The sequence below is a fragment of the Cryptotermes secundus genome, unplaced genomic scaffold (assembly GCF_002891405.2).
Source record: "Cryptotermes secundus unplaced genomic scaffold, Csec_1.0 scaffold953, whole genome shotgun sequence".
Classification (NCBI taxonomy): Eukaryota; Metazoa; Arthropoda; class Insecta; order Blattodea; family Kalotermitidae; genus Cryptotermes; species Cryptotermes secundus.
Window position 1 is genome coordinate 312,449 of NW_019732863.1, and position 21,199 is coordinate 333,647.

The following is a 21,199-nucleotide window of genomic DNA, read 5'->3' on the forward strand; positions in this document are numbered from 1 at the left end:
CGCCTTGAAGGCGCTGCATAACAACGTGCAAGTAAAACTGGAGCATTCCAGCACGCGTGGGTACTAAGGAAAAACGCAAGGAAGCAAGAAATAAGGCAAGGAAAGAACAAAGGAAGCAAGAAAGAAAGAAAGAGATAACGAAACAAAGTAAGACAGAAAAGATGCCGAAAGTGAGATACGTCAAAGAAGAGGAAAAGTAACAAAGAAAACTAAACGTTTTCGTGTTTTATATGCAATTTGGGACAGAGACTATCATAAAATTATCATATAATATGTATGTAACAAGTCGAACATACAATTCGTAGAGCTGTCAATGTTCATAAGTGTGGCAGACAACTATAAGTTTGAATGTAGGTGAGTGGGTCCACGTTGAATTCCCGAAGCATACCATTACGTATGCAAATTGTGGCCGACCTCGCTGCCAGCATATCTTCATACTTGAATGTGGACATTCCGTGTCTTTTTTTCAAGCGGAGCGTCTGTATTTATTAATATTTTATTTATGATTTATTTAACAACGCTCTTAATATGTTAGGTTATATAGCGTCATTGTTAGTATAAATAATAAATAATGAATTGATGATTATTTGGAAGGATACGGTAGTTACCCAAATATAGGAAACATCCCGGTATTTACCTGGAGGGACGATAAAAACCACGGGGAACGTAAGTCAGGAGAGTCGGTATCTGGGTCAAAATTTCAAATAGCCATTTTCCGAATACGTGGCAGAACTGCTACACACTAGGCTATGACGTTCGTTAGGGGGTCTGCAATTTTACCGACATGGCTAACAGCCGGGTCATGGTTGGATCAGGATTCACTGAGTGTTAAACGAATCAGTGAAGAAGTTCTCATATAAGATAAAAAAAAACTCTGTGGCTTTTGTCCGCAAGCGAAATATACCGACCGAGCGACCGCCACTTGTCGGCGAAGTTAGTGTCAACTTTAGCTGATAAAGGATGTCGCGTGATCAGCGCAACGGATCTCACGGCCGCTAATTTGGGTTTTCTAGACCGGAGCCGCTATTTACTTGAAATAGCTCCTCAACTATCCTCACGAGGCTGAGTGCACCCCGTTCCAGACCCACTACTTCTCAGAAAATCTGATAGCGTCTTGAATCGAACCCGGACCTCTGGATCTGTTGCTAGAAACTCTGACCACTAGACCACAGAGGCGGTTCCATGTAAGATCAACAGGAGCAAATATCAAGGTCACTGTGGTAACTGGATTAGTGGACTATCTACACTACACGAAACGACACATACTTGAAATTATATGTCCGTTCCCGTGATTAATTACATAAATTACGCTACAGATTACGATCAAATTTAATCAGCCTTAGGCGTTATCAACACAGCAATGTCATCTGAAATTCTGCTTTTGTCCTTTGATAACAAGCATAGGCTTATGTTAGGAATTCGATGCGTACTGTACAAGCAGCTCGCGAGCTACAACTTTAAATTACTGGATATATCGAAGGGGAAATTTAGTTGCCTAATGCAGGTTTTCTTTTTGGATATCCATGAGACAGAATTATCTGAAGAAGCGAGGCAGGCCGGTGTAAAACGGGCGCTCAATGTAAGGAATTTTTGTGTCCAAAATAGGCAATGAGATTTTTCTTCTTAAGTGCTGGAAGTCCAAAGCATAAATGGGAAAACACTATTAAAACTGATCTTTAGTAAATGTGAGGGCGTCGTCTGCACTGAACTGGCTTAGGATATGCTACCGTGGCGAACTCCTGTGGCCACAGTGATGAACCTTTAGACACCATGAAAGGCACTGAATCTCTCTCATCACCCGAGAGACTAAGAACTCATTAGGGGCTCTGCTCCATGGAGCTATTTACTGTTAATTTCTGTGACCGAGTTCTTCTACGTGCAGCCTCGTGAACGTATTCCTTTTTTTTTGGGGGGGGGGTTATTTAACAACACTTTCCACGTGGACGCTGTACTATGCGGCCAGTGGTGATTAAAAGCATATTCTATGTGGACGTGTTCCTAAGAAACTTGAAACAAAATTTATGTACAGGTAGGCTTAAGGGAAAATATTTGGTAAGTCCTTTTTTTTTAATGCTAGTGTGGTGGGACTAAGTCCCTCGTACTGCGGCCATTTCTGGCCTATTTTACCAGCCTCAGATGATAGGCGAGGGTGATTGTGGAACAATTGGTGGAATGAAGATTGGCAGGGGAAACCGAAGTACTCGGAGAAAACCTGCCCCAGCGCCACTTTGTCCACCACAAATCCCTCTTGACCAGACCCGCGATCGAAACCGGGCCGCCGCGGTGGGAATCCAGCGACTAACCGCTTGAGCTATGGCGTGGTTTTGTAAGTCTTAATACGGAATCGATATTGTAAGGGTACACTTACTCCTGGACCTAAGCATCTTACGATACGTGCTTGATAGACGGCTGGTTGGAACACTAATCGGATCTGCTATGGCGAGCAGCAAAATCAGTGAATTTACTGACTGTTGATTTACTCGTGTAGTTGGTATGTATAGAATATACTTAAGTGTTTATAAAATCTGCTTCTCAAAGACCTAGTTTATCTTGTTATTACGACTCTATGAATGCGTAAGTTTCTTCAGTATACTAACCAGTATCCCGTAAATACTACATCTCCTCTTCCTCACAATCTCCTGGGCTCTATGACAGCAATACAGGCAAAGAAGGAACAAATCAATTTTTCGTTATGCAACTTATCTCCTCACCTTGTAGACCATTTATCTTGGCGTCTGACAGTTCTGAGACACGTCATGTGATTTCATAACAAATCAATTCTATTCTTATGGCGAGGGGTTGTTAACCTCAAGCCCAAACCCCAAATCGAAGGACCGTTCTCGGTCTGCAGTCCGACTATTTGTTTAATACATTTGCGTAGTTGCCTTCTATTTGTGAGGCCGATCTCTTATTCTGCCAACTGAGCATTCGCTGTGCCATGATGCCACATCCCTCTTTTTTTTATTTCTAGTGGGGTGGGACTAAGTCCCTTCTGGTCTATTGTACCAGCCCCAGATGAAAGGTGAGGGTGATTGTGAAGCAAGTGGTGGAATGAAGATTGGCAAGGGAAACCGAAGTAATCGGAGGAAACCTACCCCAGCGTCACTTTTTCCACAACAAATCCCACTTGACCAGACCCGGGATCGAACCCGGACCGCTGCGATGGGAAGCCAGTGACTAACCGCTTGAGCTATGGCGCGGCCTGCCACATCCCTTTAACGTTAATAACGTGACTTGTGTTGTGGGGGACAAATGCTCTTTCCCGCCGTACTTGTTTACGAGCATAATCACTGACAAACTCGGCCCATAGCTCTACATTCTGTGTACGCGAAAGTTGCTTTAAGAACATGTCCATCGGGTTGTCTACTTTCCTGATGTTTCAGCACCCGTTCTCACATTTGTGTCAGAAAACTGGGGGGAAAAAAAACTTATGATGCCCATTCTAATTCAGAGGGTTCAACTTTCATGTTGAGGTTGGTAAAATTAAAGACAAGTTTTCCTTGTGATTAAGTAATTAAATATTACGCTGTCACGATGTGTGGGGGAGTGGAGGTATAGCTTCATCATTCTTGGCCTCGTAACTAGTTGGATGGGAGTGGCCAGGTTCAGGCCTCGGTCGCCTTATCCGGAGATAAAGCCCCCGGTTTCTCTTTGATGGGAGGCTGGGTGAGCCCCAGAGTCAGTTTGGACGCGGTGGAGACTAGAGAGATACCTTGCCCCTGTCGGGAATCCATCCCCAGTTCCTCGGACTTTGAGCGCAAAGCACCTCGCTATACCGACCGAGATATGCCGGCTCTGTGTTTAGGATGATAATAACTGTATATGAATAATCACAATATTTGTGAAAAATTTCTGTGCGCAATTTACACATTGAGAATTTTTAATAAAAATTTTATAGGTGTAGTTACTATTACCACATAAAATGTCATCACATCTAGCTTATTGGTCTTCGCCATTAAGACCTAAGCTACACATAAGTCAAGCTATCCTTGTACCAGGCCGTGAAGGCCCATTGAGGGTCCCACATTATCTAGACAATCGGCTCAAAGATGGCGGTAAGGTTGTCAGCCTTACGCGCCGGCCACGCTTTACCCCCAGGAAGATTACTTAATTAATTCCTGGTACTCATTTCTGTTAGAGACTGAGTAAACCCCAGGGCCTAGTGCGGCTGGAAGGATTAGGTCAACTGAAAAAATCCAATGACCTCATCGGGACTTGAACCCGCGACCTTCCGGCTTGTAGCATAGCCCCAACTACGCATAATGATATATTCTGTACAGCCGTCAGTTTGGTGTTCCACATTCTGCAAAAATAATCCATGATAACAGTGTTGCATTATATTTCGAACAATTGATTTTAGGATTCTACACCAAGATTCGCTTCCGTCTTAGATAGTTTGCGGCAGCCATTTTGGTGCTACAGAAGACGAACAATTAAAAGGTACAAACATGGAGCATTCCTGCCAATTTTCATGAAAATCGTTATTTCAATAGTTGTTCTGATGAGAACAAACACATAATGAACACGGTGATGCCGTTAGATTATATTAACTTATAAAAATATAAATGTTTATATAAAATTTTTAACTTAATTTACAAAAAAAACTAACTCCGTGGCTTTAGTCCGCAAGCGAACTATACCGACCGAGCGATCGCCGCTTCTCAGCGAAGCTAGAGTCAAATTTAGCGGATAGAGGGTGTTGCGTGGTCAGCGCAATGAATCTCCACGGCCGTTAATTTCGGTTTTCTAGACCGGAGCGGCTGTTTCCTTGAAATAGCTCTTCAATTATCCTCACGAGGCTGAGTGGACCCCGTTCCAGACCTACTATATTTTAAACTCAATTTAGACATACAAAATGCCAGCTTAGGGGTAGTGACCTGTGTTATCTTAAAAGGAAGATTCCGAAATATACAAACGGTTGATTGTGCACGCAAGAGGAACAAGGAGACTTGAACTGAGTCACAGGAAACTTCCATCACGTAATCACAAGTTATGCTACCGAGAAAAACCTCAATTTACTCTTTGAGAAAAGTAAGTGTCACTTGACCACACCCTTCTCCGTTGAAACGTCTCACATAAATTGGCGCGTCATTTCAGCTGGACTGGAAGAAATTCGCATTCCTTGGGAGATGATATTTTTTCATTGTTAATGCTCGGATGTATATTCACTGGCATTCTGAGTCTCCTTTCCTTACTTTTTCGTCCTCCCTGTCGTCTTTTTACTTTAATTCTTTCTGTCTTGTAATTAAATTTAACAAAAAAGTTAATAAAGACAGGGCTGACCCATTTTAAATTGAATTTTTAATTTTAAATTGTAACTTTAATTTTAATTAAGGTGTACCGATTACTAGCCACATGGAAATTGTGACATGCAGTACAGTACAACAGTTTTAGCAACAGACACCTGATGATGGCCATGTATGGTCGAAACATATCGTGAACTGAAGAATCTTTTGTTGTATTTGTGACGGAAATATACTACGTATATTGCAAGATACAAATGATATACTGGTGCAACAGGATGCTTAAATGTAATATTATGTTATGGAACATTTCTGGAAGACAACCTTACTCTGTTTGCAAGGAAATTATTGTGAAATTAATGATTTGTTTTAAATACATTGCCGCATAACGCTAACAAGCTAATATCCCTGTTGCCGATCACAGTGGCTGCCTGGTCTAAGGCATGAAATGTTTTCTCCCGCTTAAACATTGGAATCGTGGGTCGAATCTCACTAGAGACATAGATGTCTGTGTACGCTTCTTCTGTGTTTGTGTCGTCCTGTGTAGGTAGCGGCTTTGCGAGAGGATCGATCACCAGTATGAGTCCTACCGACTACCTATAAGCTCCAAAGTTCCAGATTAATTCTGATAGTAACTCTCCAGAAGGCCTAATACGAAAGAAGAAGAAGATTTCCATGGTTAAATAATTTCAGACTTCTACTCTGTTCGATCTGGAGTAGCGTGATTTCCTAGCATTAATCTTTGTGAATATTTTTCTGTGGTGATCTCTTGAAGATCATGTCTATGACAGCCGTCCTACAAGAATCAGAGATCTCATAAATTAAATATGCACAGTCACCAGAAGTACTGGTGTCGATGTTTTGTGCAAACTATCCTTGTGTGTATTACGCCGTTGTTGAGATGGACTATGGGTTTACTGGGCATGTTCTGAAATAACGTCAAGGTCATCAATGGATATATTGAACACCCACACCAGCACAAACAACTGAGGTTTTACTTCTGCGATATCGTTGTTCAAATAAAATTACTCAATAGTCAATTTTGAAGACCTTGTACATCCTACTTTCTATAATATTGTGGCAGGTAGACTCGTTGCTACGCAACGACCGTGCTGTTGCTCTTAGAAGCTGGTAGCTGAGGCCAGGGACATTTCGGTAACCCAAAGGAAAGGGAACGTCCGCCGTTGAAAGCTGCTACCAAGAAATGGCAGTGAAGACATGATTACGTACACTGGTGTGTGTGTGATGAACTGTAAAATGTAGTCACGCGCTGTATCAAAGTGTACAGTAAATCTGATCATCAGTCCAAAACCCGTCACTCCATCACGTGACAGTATGATGAAAGTTAAAAAGGCGTCAAAATGATTATCATTATTACACTTAACGTTGCAGTTCAAGAGAAAGTTACGACTTTCTTTCGACGTAACATTAGAGAATTCCCTGGCTTGTATGTTACATTGAGACCTTCCGTAAATTTTCAGCATGCACAAATGTTACCCTCCGGTACTGTGCAATTAGAGAAAATGTTTGCGTGCGATGTCCAATATATTACAGCTATTTATGAAAGAATCTGCCTCCGTTATGGATTTCACTTCGAGTTCTTCCTAATATGACTCTGTGTCTTCCTTCATCTTATTCGCTCTCTGACAGTTACCGCTTGGTAAATTTATGCTGTTTCACTTGAAATACTTTCTCATGACGGTTACCGGCGGAAAGACGGTATTTCCTCATACTAACGAGCAAGTGACAGTCCCTTCCCCCCTTACTGAAATACTTTCTTCTAGAGCAGCTGGTGATGTGCTAGGAGAATATGGTATAGATACTCGTAAAAAAAAGGGTAAAGCTATCCCTGTAACAGGCTTCGGAGGCCCTTAGGGTTGTGAGACGTTGACGGTCCCACATTTTCTAGACAATCGGCTCACAGATGGTGGTAAGGTTGTCAGCCTTACGGGCCGGCCGCATTTTACCCCCCCAGGAAGATTCATGGTACTCATTTCTGTTAGAGGATGAGTCAACCCCAGGACCATAATGCTGCTAGAAGGATTACGTCAATTGAAAAAAATCTAGTGACTTAATCGAGACTTGAATCCGTGACCTTCCGGCTTGTAGCACAGTGCCTAAACCAACTACGCTACTGGATAGAATATACGAAAATGCAGGCGACGGTATATGCTCTGCAGTGTACGAGTAAACCTACCAATCTGCTTAACATTGGACGCTCCATTATTTGTGACGTAGAAACGAAAGCTTTGAAAAAGAAGGGAATTCACGGAAGATCTCATAAATAATGGTTTCCTATTGTGCAAGCATTCCTTAAAATTCGTTAATGGTTTTTCCATAGCTATTTATGCAAATATCTCTTAACCTTGGTACTAGTAACCCAAAGACCTGGTCAAGTATAAACATTCCTTTGTATTTGAGAGGTCTAGAGTTAGACTAGAGTGAAACTTTTCGCAATTTTCCTCAGTCCCTCCAGATAAATTCGGGAATAATGCCTTAAATTAGACAACTACCGCTTCATATGAAATTATTTTCAATTTATTTTTCCCCTTATCATCCTACCATCAGACATTATACTTTCTGAGGAATACAAAGCATCATTAAATGAAGGAGAATATGAAAGACAGAAATTTCGCATTGCTACCACGTTGTCCCCTGGGGTTCACTCAGCCTCTAGCAGAAATGAGTACCAGGAATTAATTAAATGATTTTCCTGGGGAGTAAAGCGCGGCCGGCGCGTAAGGCTGACAACCTTACCGCCATCTTTGAGCCGATTGTCTAGATAATGTGGGAGCCTCAACGTCTCACAACCCAATGGGCCTTCATGGCCTGTTACAGGAATAGCTTTACTTTTTTTTACCACTCTACAAACAAAAATTTCCCCTTGAAAAGTTGACTATTTTCCGCTAATTTATTACAACACATAATTTTCTGATCCTATCATCCTACATCGCTCTAACTACACAGGCCCATATGTAATCCAAGCTTTTATAGCTTACTGCAGAAAACTGAAAACTACGAAGTTATGGTGATTTCAAATGCCACGATATTTGTACCAATTTCCCTAAAATCAGTCACTGTGTTTAAAAGTTAGAAAGAAGCATACAAGGCAACATGGTGATTCCAAAAGTCTGCCTTTTAAAGAGAGGAAGGGAGCTAAGCAAGGTGCTGCAACTGTAGTGGTTACTCCTCTACTCACAGACGATGTTTACTCACACAGTCGTCATTTTCAAAACTAAAGAAGTGCCTGCTGTTCGTGACTCGCGAGCTCTCCTACTGTAAAAAGCCTCGCTTCACGTTCCTCTTTGTATCTCTATAGCTTTATGTGGCTCGTTTTCGTGTCAGGCGCCCCAGACATCCTATTTTTCTTGCTATGTATTATTTGGCCATTTCTCCATGCGAACATCAGAGCACACAGTCGTCGCTCCGAAGGTCAAGTTGCGAATCTACTGCACTGCTGAATCACAGAAGTGCAGCTGTACCATATCTGAATATGTGAGTTGAGGCTCCCATTACTTTAAATTCAGCGTTTAAATTATTATGATACGATATACTCAACGAGTTGGATATTTTCGCTTTATATGAAAAAATTACAAAATATAGAGACAAACGAAAAAGAATTTAAAAGTATATAACAGACGCTAAGCCTATAAGTGTCGTCAGTCTGGTAGACGAGGCGTAGGAAGACCAAGAAGGTAGAAGGAGAAGCAACATTATTAGAGGCCGGAACTGGCGATTCGCCTAATCTATAAAATGATGATGATGACGAATCAATAAATAAATACACCTACATAGCAACCAACAAATAGTAAAATTGTGGTATTTGATGTTCTCACAGGGGTGGTTATGATGAGTACTACCTTCTGAGATGTAACGCTGTGTAGTCCATTAGAAGTCAACGGACGTTTCGGAAAAACATATAACCTCCATCTTCAGGGTCGAAGAATAAGCCGAGTAAGATACCAGCATGAAAGTATGTGGCTTACATCGGCACGTAATCAACTCTCTACGTAATAGAAAGAGACTTTTGTAGAACTGTACCATATTTCGATGGAAATAAGCTTTATAGGAACAACTCAACAGACTAGGTGAATTACGGCTGTATTAAGGTACTTCAGTGCTCCATAACGCACTTTAAATCAACGGCACTAAGGACTGTTTGTGAAATCACCAGGTCTTCGAAGAGATTTCAAATGTGGCCATTCTTTCCCTGTGCATTTAAATACACAATACAATCGGAAATGTTGCATACTCCTGTACAGAAGTAATGCCCGCACCGTGTTTCGCTGAATCCTAAGAATCGAAGAAAGTTCTCAGGTTCTGAGAAAAAATCATTAAGCACGAACATCATTATAACCTCAGCCTAAAGTGCAACTGAGTAATTAACTCCATGGAGCTCGCTCCTTCTTGAAAAATCACCCGTCATTCAGCTACTCAGGAATTCCCCAGTATTTTATGGAAACCGAAATTTATTACAGTGTTCATACGAACCCGCCATTAGTCCATATCCTGAGCCGGATGAATCCAATCTATGGCACCCCATCCTCTTTCTCTAAGGCCCACTTTATTAGTATCCTTTCCTCTACGTGTAGTTCTTCGTGGTGGTCTCTTTCCTTCTGGCTTTCCCAGCAAAACACTATATGCATTAATGCGTGCTGTATAATTCTATTAAATCCGCTTTATTTACTTTATAAATAAACTATAAATTTTAATCGTTTCTGTCCCATAGCCACCCTTTAACACGATCGTGAAACTTGGTCTCTCGCCCTAAGAGAACATGGATTGGCTGTGTCTCTGAACACGGTACTGAGGAGAATATCTGGACCTACAAATAAAACAAAAACAAACTCTATGGCCTGTAGTCTGCAAGCGAACTATACCGACCGAGTGAACGCCGCTTGTCGGCGAAGTTAATGCCAAATTTGCGGATAGAGGGTGTCGCGTGGGCAGCACAACGGATCCCCACGGCCGTTAATCCCGGTTTTCTAGACCGGGGCCGCAATTTTCTTGAAATAGCTCTTCAGTTATCCTCACGAGGCTGAGTGGACCTCGTTCCAGACCCACTACTTCTCAGAAAATCTGGAGCTACAAGGAAGAGGAAGTAGTAGGATGACTGAGAAAATTAAGTAGTTTGGAACATTATAATTTGTAATCTACATGAAGCGAGGAAATAAAGCAGAATTAGAATGACAAGGCATGTAGCACAAATTAGGGAGATGCGTGTACACACAAGTCAGGATGCCAGAAGACAAGAGCCCAAATGGGAGACCGAGGAGTTCATGAGAGGATAATACTAAAATTCTGCTTAAAGAAAGAGAGCGTGCGTGTTAACTTTATTATGGTGCAGGACAGGGTCGAACGGCGGGCTCGGCAATAGAGCATTTGGTTCCATGCAAAGAGTGGATTTCTTTTCAAGCTGAATAGCTCTAAGCTACTTAAAAATTCCTTGTAACTTTGAGTTCGTGAATGGATGCGTTAAGAATTGATAGATGTCTCTTATAGTCATAATTTTGAACCCATAGACTAAGGCTGTATCATGCGAATGTTAGGATACTACTGTATATACCTTATTACGTATTATGAAATACACACGACAGATAGAGAAGAAATTTATGTATGACTCATGAAGAACAACTAGTTACAAGACCTGTTCTTCCCACTAATTTCCTGAAATGATTAAATTATTTATCTTTATTATATCATACATCTTTAATAAACGCTTACCCAATGCTTGTAATTAAATGCAGCCTATAATAAATTACCCTTCTATGTGATCTTTAATAAAGTTCATAAAAATAAACAATCTTAATAACAATCACTATATTATTCTTACTTACTTACTCATGCAGCTGAGCCCTCCTGGATTAGCCGCCAATTCTGCAGCTACTCAAGAATTCCCCAGCATTTTATGGAACCCGAAGGTTCATTACCGCGTTCACAAGAGCCCTCCACTGGTCCCTATCCTGAGCCAGATCAATCAAATACATACCATCCCATGTATCTCTCTAAGATCCATTAGATTAGTCTAAATAGATCGCTTTATGTATTAAATCGCAATGTTGCGTTTTAGAATCCTGTTGCACCATATTCTTTCTATATATTCGTTTCCGTCTTCCGTATAACTTATACTAACAACAAAAATAAAAAAAAAACTTCGTGGCCTGCAGTCCGCAAGCGAACTATACCGACCGAGCGACCACCGCTTGTCGGCGAAGTTAGTGCCAACTTTAGCGGATAGAGGGTGTCGCGTGGTCAGCGCAACGGATCCCGACGGCCGTTAATCTCGGTTTTCTAGACCGGAGCCGCTATTTCCTTGACATAGCTCCTCAATTATCCTCACGTGGTTGAGTGGACCCCGTTTCAGACCCACTGCTTCTCAGATAATCTGGTAGCCCAGGAGTCGAAACCAGGACCTCGGGATCTGTAGCCAGGAACTCTTACCAATAGACCACAGAAGGGATCATAACAAGTTTAAAATTAAAAATTAAACGAATACCAAATATTAAATGTGTATTTAGTCGACTAGTGTGAAAACAGCTGTGGACACAGTTGTTTATATTGCGTCCTTATACAATTACCTAGAAACAAACTAAGCAGGGAAGAGAGGAAGATGCGGAAAGTATCGAAGAATTTTATGTTATCGATACTGATTTTAGGAGCCGTGTAAAATATCTTTTCTTACTAAGTTATATTTGAATATCATGACATTTCGTTACGTTTTGTGTTTGCTGACTCATATCCTCTGGACCTTAGCTGTTTAAATAAATACGTTGCATTCCTAGCCCGTATATGTCTGTGTTGTGTCAGTCACGCGTGACTAACTTGGCCTGCATGAACACAGTTGTCAGGGTGAACTGTAAGCAGCACAACCAAAATACAGCAAATTGTGTGTAATTAAAAAGAATCCACTTTAAAATGCAGAAAAGTGTTTGTTCATTCATCAGCATGAGCTGGAAGCCTCACTAAATTTGAACGAATTCTGACGTAGCATCATGTTATGACCACTGAGCATAGCTTCTTGAGAAGCCAATAGTCGCTCAGTTGATCAAGAGATTTTAAGGATATATTATTTATCCTAGTAAATATGGGGCTGCAGTAGAAAATTGAGTTATTATATTTTTTTTTTTTTTGTATTTGTTAAGTCATGACTGGTCAGTTTGGACATGCTACTAAAACCTTAACCTATTCCCAAGGTTTGAATTGTAACAACCTCTTTCACGTGGTCTTCAAAAAATTTCTGTCATAAGAGCAATTCCACGATGACTGAAGATTGATATCCATTTTTGAAAGAAATGGAGAAATATGGATGACAGTATAACAACATATTATGGTGGATTACATAAGAAACTCTGATCACTTTTCAGAGTAGAAAAATAAGGTAAATTTAGCACTGTATGCCTGTTTTCCTCTTTGAGATATTTAATACAGTACACAGGACTGTGGAGGCAGGTGGTAGCGTAGTTGGTTGAGGCACTATGCTACAAGCCGGATGGTAGCGAGTTCGATTTCCGATGAGGTGGATTTTTTCCACTGACCTAATCCTTCCAGCAGCACTATGGCCCTGGGTCTGACTCAGCCTCTAACAGAAATGAGTACCAGGAAACTTCCTGGGGGTAAATGGCGGCCAGCGCGTAGGAGTGACAACCTTACCGCCATCTGTGTGCCGACTGTCCAGAGATAATGTGGGAGCCTTGATGCCTCTTAACCCTATTGGCCTCCAAAGCCTGTTAAAGGCATAACATTACCTTTTTTACACAGGACAAAAATATGGTTAGCTTCGCAAAAGTGGGTACGTGTAAGCAATAAGTGGATATCACGGATGCTGATATAGGCAAAATTATAAAATAATCTGAAAAATATATCCTTTCTTGAGTGGATCTATACCTCTGCATTGTTGCTGACTCCTAACCGTCTTCGTGCAACAACGGTCTGTTCGAGGCAGCGACATGCAATTTTGTCCCACACATCCGTGTAATCCCCTCGTACACTTCCTCACTTATTGCGTCGTACTGAAAGTGCACTCGTCAAGATCTTTGCTGTGTTGACAAAAATTCATTTCAACGGTAAGACTGGATAAGCCAGTTTCTGCAACAGCCAAATGATCACGCAAGAAATATTCATTGTGAAAAAATGTATTCTGTATTCGTCTATATGTCCTGTTATTAATATCATATCTTTCTGTTTTTCCTTCTTCTTCATGTAACTCTTGTTTTTCGTCTGTGTCCGAGAGAGAAATTCAAGATAACAAACACAAATCCTTGAGCCAAAATTACCGATTTTCACAGCCGAACAAACAAACAATTATTCAAACTCCTGAATGCTTACTGAACAATTCCTCCTGGCACCTGAAATTTCTAGACGCATAAAATCTATAACAACTGAAAACTAGAACAGCGCTATGTTTACGTTGAGACATACCGATAAGTTGTCATGGAAACGGACGGAATTGATCCGTCGGCAAGGCATGCGACGAACCATAGTTTATACGGCAAAAAAAAAATTGCTTTAACCTAATTTATTTCATTCATAAGCAAAAGACTGGCCTATGGTATCATATACTTGTGTTTAACATTTGAGTTATTAAGGGATTTTTATTAAAATTTTTTAAAATATTTTTTTAATTCGCTTAGTTGGGGGTGGAGTCCAACTGGGTCCACTCGGCACGGCGGTCACTAATTGGCCTATTGTACCTTCCCCGGGTGATTATGATGATGGAGAATTTGGTGGAATAAAGATTTGCTGGGGAAACCAAAGTACTCGGAGAAAACCCGCCCCAGCGCCACTTTGTCCACCACAAATCACACTTAACCAGACCCGGGATCGAAACTGAGCCGCTGCGGTGGGAAGCCAGCACCTAACTGCTTGAGCTATGGCGCGGCCCTTTTATGAAACTTAGTATGAACAACGTGTTCATTTAGGTCTAATTTTTTTAGTGCGCATAGTACAAGGTGGGGTCCAGCTGAGCCCACTCGGCACGTCGGCCACTGACTGGACTATTGTACCTGATTATGATGATTGAGAATTTTGTGGAATGAAGATTGGCAGGAGAAACTGAAGTACTAGGAGAAAACCTGCCCCAGCGTCACTTTGTGCACCACAAATCCCACTTGACCGGACCCGGGCTCGAACCCGGGCCGCCGCAATGGAAAGCAAGCGACTAACCGCTTGAGCTATAAATTAGCTTTAACTGTGATGACAATAGGCAAGGAACCTTTGCAGCTGTGAATATGAGACTGTGTATGAAGATAAGCCGTAGATATTCCTATAAATTCTGCATAAAGCACTTTTAAGATAACAGCTACATCCATGCCGACGATGCGAAGATTGAGCCCATATCTGGCAATCTAATTTAGTCAGCATGTAGAGCCTACACAGACACAAAAGACTATATTTTAAAATTACTAATTTCTAGATCACTGTCTTCTGTGATTTGATACAACGTGGTCTGGTAGGTAGTTATCAACGTTTCGGAAAAATATTCTGCTTTTATCTTCGGGGTCGAAGAACCTCCAGATTTTTATTTTTTGCTACTATATTATACGGTGTCAAACTTTTATATTCAATGCCATGAAAACTTAAAATAAAAAATACCAATTTATAGTTATTTCTAGCCTAACCATATAGACAAGCATATGAATCAAAGCAGACCCTGGAAGTTCGACCTGAACGTCTTGTATTAGTCAACGTCGTCTTCGCCATCATTATTATCGTCTTCGTGGATTATATTCGTACATGTCACTGACCGTAGTGTCATATTCCCCTTTCTTTCCAGTACCTCCTTGGACTTCCTCTTACTCTTTGCCCGGGCCATTTGCTACTCTGCGTTATCTTCAGCCACTTGCCTCCGACAGCTCTGTCTGCAAGTATCTTCATCTTCCTGTATTTGTTAATCAATCTATATTATCGATAATAAGTTTTCACGCATTTCAGTGTTATTTTCTTCCCTAATCTCATATATCCGGATAAGGGCCTCAGAATTTTCCCCTCCTTTTAATTTATAAAAAGGAAAAGTCGACCTACGTTCGGCACTGATAAAGAAAGACTGAAACGCCACAAAAAGCAAAAATAAAGAGAAGTTTCAGAGTGTGTATAATACTAAAAGTCATCAACAAGAAAATGCAAATACGTAATTGTATTAAGGGAACATAGAACCTCAAGAGGCTTAATATCATCTAAAGAGCATGTAATTCAGAAATTACGAAATGATTCACAAAGGGAACTTTAGCGAAGGATAAACTGCAGAACGGATATCAGCTGTTTAAGCTTTCAAAAAGAGTGTTACTTACCTACTCACGGAGCTGAGCCCTTCTTGAGGAGCCGCCAATTCTGCAGCTACTCATAAAATTCGCAGCATTTTATGGAACCCGAAGGTTCATTGCCGTGTTTACAAGAGCCCTCTACTGGTCCCTATCCTCAGCCAGATCAATCGAATCCATATCATCCCATCCTCTCTCTTTCTCTCTCTCTCTCTCTAAGATCCATTTTAATATTGTTCATCCACCTATGCTTTGGTCTTCCCAGTAGTCTCTTTCCTTTTGGCTTTCCCACCAATTTCCTACATGCATTCCTCGTCTTCACCATTCGTGCTACATGCCCTGCCCACCTCATCCTCCTTGACTTAATCATTCTAATTATATTTGGAGAAAGGTACAAGTTATGAAGCTCCTCATTTTTAAAAAAAGAATGGTACATGTTTAAAAGATGTTTAAAAAATGTTAATATTTTGTACACGGACTTTTTTAAAATAAATAATTATCCTCGAAACGTCCATACCATTCTTGTGACTCTCCCCACACGTTACACTGGGGTGGGGAGTGACAAGCTGAGTCCGGCGAACAGCTGTCAAAAGGCGGCTTTGTGTTGTTTCATGACAATGGTCGTCCCCACACTCCAGCAATTACATCCACCACATCCGTCGGATTGTCCCGTTTGGACCCATCAAGTAATTCAAGAGGCCAACGCTGAGTTGAAGAAGGTGCATACGTGGCTTGGCGCCCGAAACAAAATGTTTTCTTCTAATGGCGCATATAATCTTGTGTAACGCATTGAAAGCAGAGGGACTATGTCGAAATGTAATACCCTGCAAGTGTTCTATTCATTCATTCATCAGTAATCTGTCAGACGACAGGTCCACAGTCTCTTCCAAAACAGTTCCTCCACTTAATGCGATCTAGAGCTTTCTCCTTCAAATGAAAATATCCTCTTCTGTCCCCAAGGTCATCCAGCATCTTCTTACGTCTTCTTCCTCGTCTTCTTGTCACTTCTATCCGCCCATCTATCTTTCCTTCGATAGCTTCTTTTAGAAGGCAGTTTCTGCGTAAAACATGACCAATCCAATTAGCCTTCCGTTTTCTTATTTCGTGTAGGATATTCCTCTGCTCACTGACTCTAATTAACACTTCTTCATTTCTCACATAATCGGTCCAACTGATCTTCTCCATTCTTCTCCAACACCACATTTCGAAACTTTCCAGATGTTTCTGATCTACTGCCCTAAGTGTCCATGTTTCAGCCCCATACAGAGCTATGCTCCAAATGTAGCATTTCACTAGTTTCTTCCTCAAATTTAAGTCCAATTTGCTGGTAAAAAGATTCTTCTTCTTGCTAAATGCAGCTTTTGCCATGGCAATCCTGGATTTAATTTCACAAGTACACCTTCCATCATCTGTTAACAAGCTACCCAAATATTTAAAACATTTCACATTCTCATATTTAATAAATATATTCCTGATCTTTCTGACTTACCCTCTTACCTGAACGGTATAACAAATGGTATGGAAATGTATGCTTTAGTGGCCTGTACTTCATTTTCCATGAGAACGAGGGCTCGTCAGATCATTATGTTATCATTAGAAAGTTACTAGATAGGCCTCCTATCTTAAACACATTTCCGGTATTTACACGCCGGTGGGAAATTCAGACATAATTTACAAAAGACTTTCCTCAGGAAGGTTTCCTGCACAAGGTAAAACGGACCCTGGTTAGTAGACGGACTTTACAATGTTGCGTGAACCCTTCATAATGAGGCATAAGACTCACAATTTTTTGTGCTGTTTGCAATAAAGCATATCTTGGTTGTTGCATTGGGCGGTCACTAATTTATCCTGCATAGAAAAGTGAAGTTTTCTTTCTGTTTCAGTAACCTGCAAACTAAAAAGGCGTATATGAGAGTGGAAGACAAGTTCTATGTATTCCTAACCTCGGTACTAGATAAAGGTAACCAGCCAGCTTGACACTCCAGCAGCTTTGAACCCGGGGAATATTCCATAGGATAGAAGGCTTGGCAGCTTTAACTTCAGGCCACATAAAAGTCGGGGATTTCTTGAACAGTTAAGCAACTACACACAAGCTGCTCAAGAAGGGGTCGAGGAACGAGTTAAAGAAAATAAAATATTGTGTTCAAATACTCTTTGTATATTAATACTGAATTGATTTTGTTTTAAAAGTTTTGATATTTTGTTTTTTATCTCATTAAATGTAAAGGTATCTCTGTAACAAACCGTGGAAGCCCATCAGATTCTGAGCGTTGAGGGTCCCACATTATCTAGGCAATCGGCTCACAGATGGCGGTAAGGTTGTCAGCCTTACGCGCCTGTCGCCCTTTACCCCCAAGAATATTCCTGTACTCATTTCTGTTAGAGGCTGAGTCGACCCCAGGACCTAATTGGGATCCGATCCCGCGGCCTTCCGGCTTGTAGCATTTTGCCTCAACCAACTCATATTTTAATATGTTTTCTTTGGTTTTGCGTAAGACGATTAATTTCAAATTAGGGCAAGTCAGGAAATGGAGATATAGTTAACAATTCGGTGGGTTCATTCTGTTAATACCTTTAGATCGTCAAGATGCGACTGCTAACTTTTGATGCCTTCTTGTAAGTAGCGCAAAAGAAGAGGGGAGAGAGAGCGGAACAATAGAGCGACAGAAGGGCATGAATTCTTCACCTTCTTCCTTCATAAAAAAGGTATATTTTATTTTATATTGCTTTATTATATTTTCGCGTATCAATCTCGCTTTGCGAGAACTGCAGTAAAATGCGTTCGTTTATTTGTGGCCTATTTAACGAAGCTGAGGATAACTCAGAATACACAGCGTCGAACGACAGGGCGTTCTGTAAATTATAAACTGAAAAGGGTTTGGAAGAAGCGGTCGTGGCTCAGTTTGATTTACTATCCTGAAAATTCTAAGAAAAGTCACACAAAACCTAGTTAGGATACCGAGTTTCTGGGTCGAGATTTGAAGCAGGGACTTCCCGAATGCGAAGCAGAAGTCTTATCCACTCGACTTTGACGTTAAAGATAATAAAACAAAGATCCTGTAAACTTTTAGTTCAATAAGAATCTAGATTTTTTTTTTTTTTTTTACTTTTAAGGCCTATGAAGCTGTATTTAGGCTCTTTTATGAAGTATCACTTGCAGTAGACCAGTCTTCACGTAATTTGAGATTGTTCGACAAATTTTCGAAGGAACTCCGATCTAAAATTTACCCAATAATAATTCAATGGTCCCAGAGTTATGAGGTAACGGCATAAAATCCCTTTCGTCTTCGTATCTCGAAAATCGTGACTTGGTGGGGAAAGAATTTTGATAAAATTTATTTAATTTTTCTCTACAAATTTAGTTCCAAACATTTAACGAGTTAAGAGCATATTATGCAGGAGAGGCCCACAGAAAACCACGCAGGTTTTCATGTACATTGTCCGTTTACGATAGTCGAATTTTAACCCAAACTGGAATGTGCCGACAAATTTTAGGAATATTTTCCGATATAAATTTTACGAAAATACCATAAACTATTCTTCATCTATTACGTGAAAACAGACGGAAGAATACACAGGCACGACAAAGGCAATAACATATTTTTGTCGAATTTCGTTGCGAAAGCGCCCAAAAGATCATTCTCATTATACTTGCAACTTTGAAGTAAGCAAGACGATACACTAGAATGGAATAAGTATTAACAGAAGCATTAGAATGAACACTGCTAAGGAAGGCACGCCGAGATAAAACGAAATAATATCTCTACAGCCAACCATTGGCATGTGCCGACGGAACTTTACTCACATGGGGAATAAACTACTCCATACGTTTATCGCGCGTGTGCAAGTCAATATCACGACTGATAAATGATAAGTACTTATCAGTGGCTTCCTCATAAATTTATCTTTATTTACTTCTCTCCTTTCTTTGCTCCCTCTTCTTTATGAAATTATACCTTAGGAACTGCGCATCAGGCTACATGCGAGTATATAGGACAGTTTCGTACATATTTCACTTGACAAACAAAAGAAAGTAGTAACCATATCAAATGTCTATTAATATTTTCACGAATGAGAGCTTTGCGTGACTAATAATAATGGATTTTGGATTAGATGATTGGATTTAGTTGCACTTCTTTACAATTACAACCAATTATAACTGCTCACAGTCAGTGACTGTGTAAGACTCGCTCCATACCTTACTGGAATCCGAGTGTCTTCTCTTCCACTGTGACGAATGACGAACGAAGAATCGCTGCTCACTGAATCATTGAACTCCCTTACGAATCAATTAATTAATCGATTCCCTAATGAACTCTCTTTTATGTTTTGGGGCGAACCGAAGAGAGACAACTATCTCGAACATTTCGTGTTGTCACGTTATTATTCGTTGCCGCGAAAACGTTCGCTGACGAGCCGTTGTCCAGCAATGGATTAATCTAGCTATTCGTTATACCGGAAACATTCTCACCAAGCCGTTTCCGAGCAACGGGCGTCCCTCTGACTCCACTTTTCGGCGTCATGTCACAATATATAACGTTTCGGGATAAAGGGCGCTAATGCCGCCTGAGAACAAGGTGTTCAGGAGAATATTTGGACCGAAGAGAGATGAAGTGACAGGAGGTTGGAGAAAACTCAATAATGACGAGCTTCATAACTTGTACTCTTCTCCAAGTATAATTAGAATGATCAAGTCAAGGAGGATGAGGTGAGCTGGGCATGTAGCACGAATGAGAAGAGGAATACATATAGGATATTGGTGGGAAAGCCAGAAGGAGAGAGACCATTGGGAAGACCAAGGCGTAGGTGGGTGTACAATATTAAAATGGATCTTAGAGAGAGAGAGGATGGAATGATATGATTGGATTGATCTGGCTCAGGATAGGGAACAGTGGAGGGCTCTTGTGAACACGGTAATGAACCTTCGGGTTCCATAAAATGCTGGGAAATTCTTGAGTAGCTGCAGAATTGGCGGCTCCTCCAGAAGGGCTCAGCTCCATGAGTAAGTAAGTAATGTAGCCTTCACCTCAGAGCTTTGCACGACCACACTGTTTGTAGGACTTAATACTGATGGCAGAGACGTCAAATAAGGATATCCTTAAAAGACAAGATGTACGTACCGGTGCCACGTCTCCCAAATATACGTCAACTGGTTCAAAAGTAATCAACGAGTGCACGCTCAAGGATATTATATACTACAGGCCTGTCATTACTTTTAAAATTAAGAAAACATGCTAAAACTGTGGTAAGATTTGTTTAAATAACCTTAGTCTCAAAATGTGTCGCTTACATTCTGAATTCCCGATTAAAATTTTGTATGCCTTTCTCATCTTCCCCATGCGTGCTATATGTTCCGCCCATCTCATCCTCCATTCTAGAAATAGCAGCGGAGACATACGAGTATGTATAAGGGGCTTCTTCCTGGGTGGGGTGGGGGGGGTGGGGCTTTGGAGTGCGGACGATTCAAACTATGCTCTTCTTTCAGGTAACACTTGACGCTACGAAGACATAAACCGGCATGGGGGGCTACTGGCGCTCTATAATAACGATCTTGGTAATAGCAGAATTGTAGGATGGCTAACGTAAGAGCCAGAAACCCAAATCTTGTCACTTACAACAATAATATTTGTGAAAGTGATAGTGTGGATCTATGTCCATGGTTTATGCTAACCGTCTTACAGTGTATACACTTTTCCACCT

General features: G+C 40.9%; 1 protein-coding gene across 1 annotated transcript in view; it reads right to left on the reverse strand.

Annotated features, from left to right (window-relative positions):
- The window catches only part of LOC111867811, a 38,305-nt gene extending 25,128 nt beyond the window's left edge, over nt 1-13,177 (reverse strand). The window contains exon 1 of the mRNA XM_023857987.2: nt 13,128-13,177. The gene's annotated coding sequence lies outside the window, so the exon portion shown is untranslated. The remainder of the gene's footprint in view (nt 1-13,127) is intronic.
- Between the last annotated feature and the right edge of the window lie 8,022 nt (nt 13,178-21,199).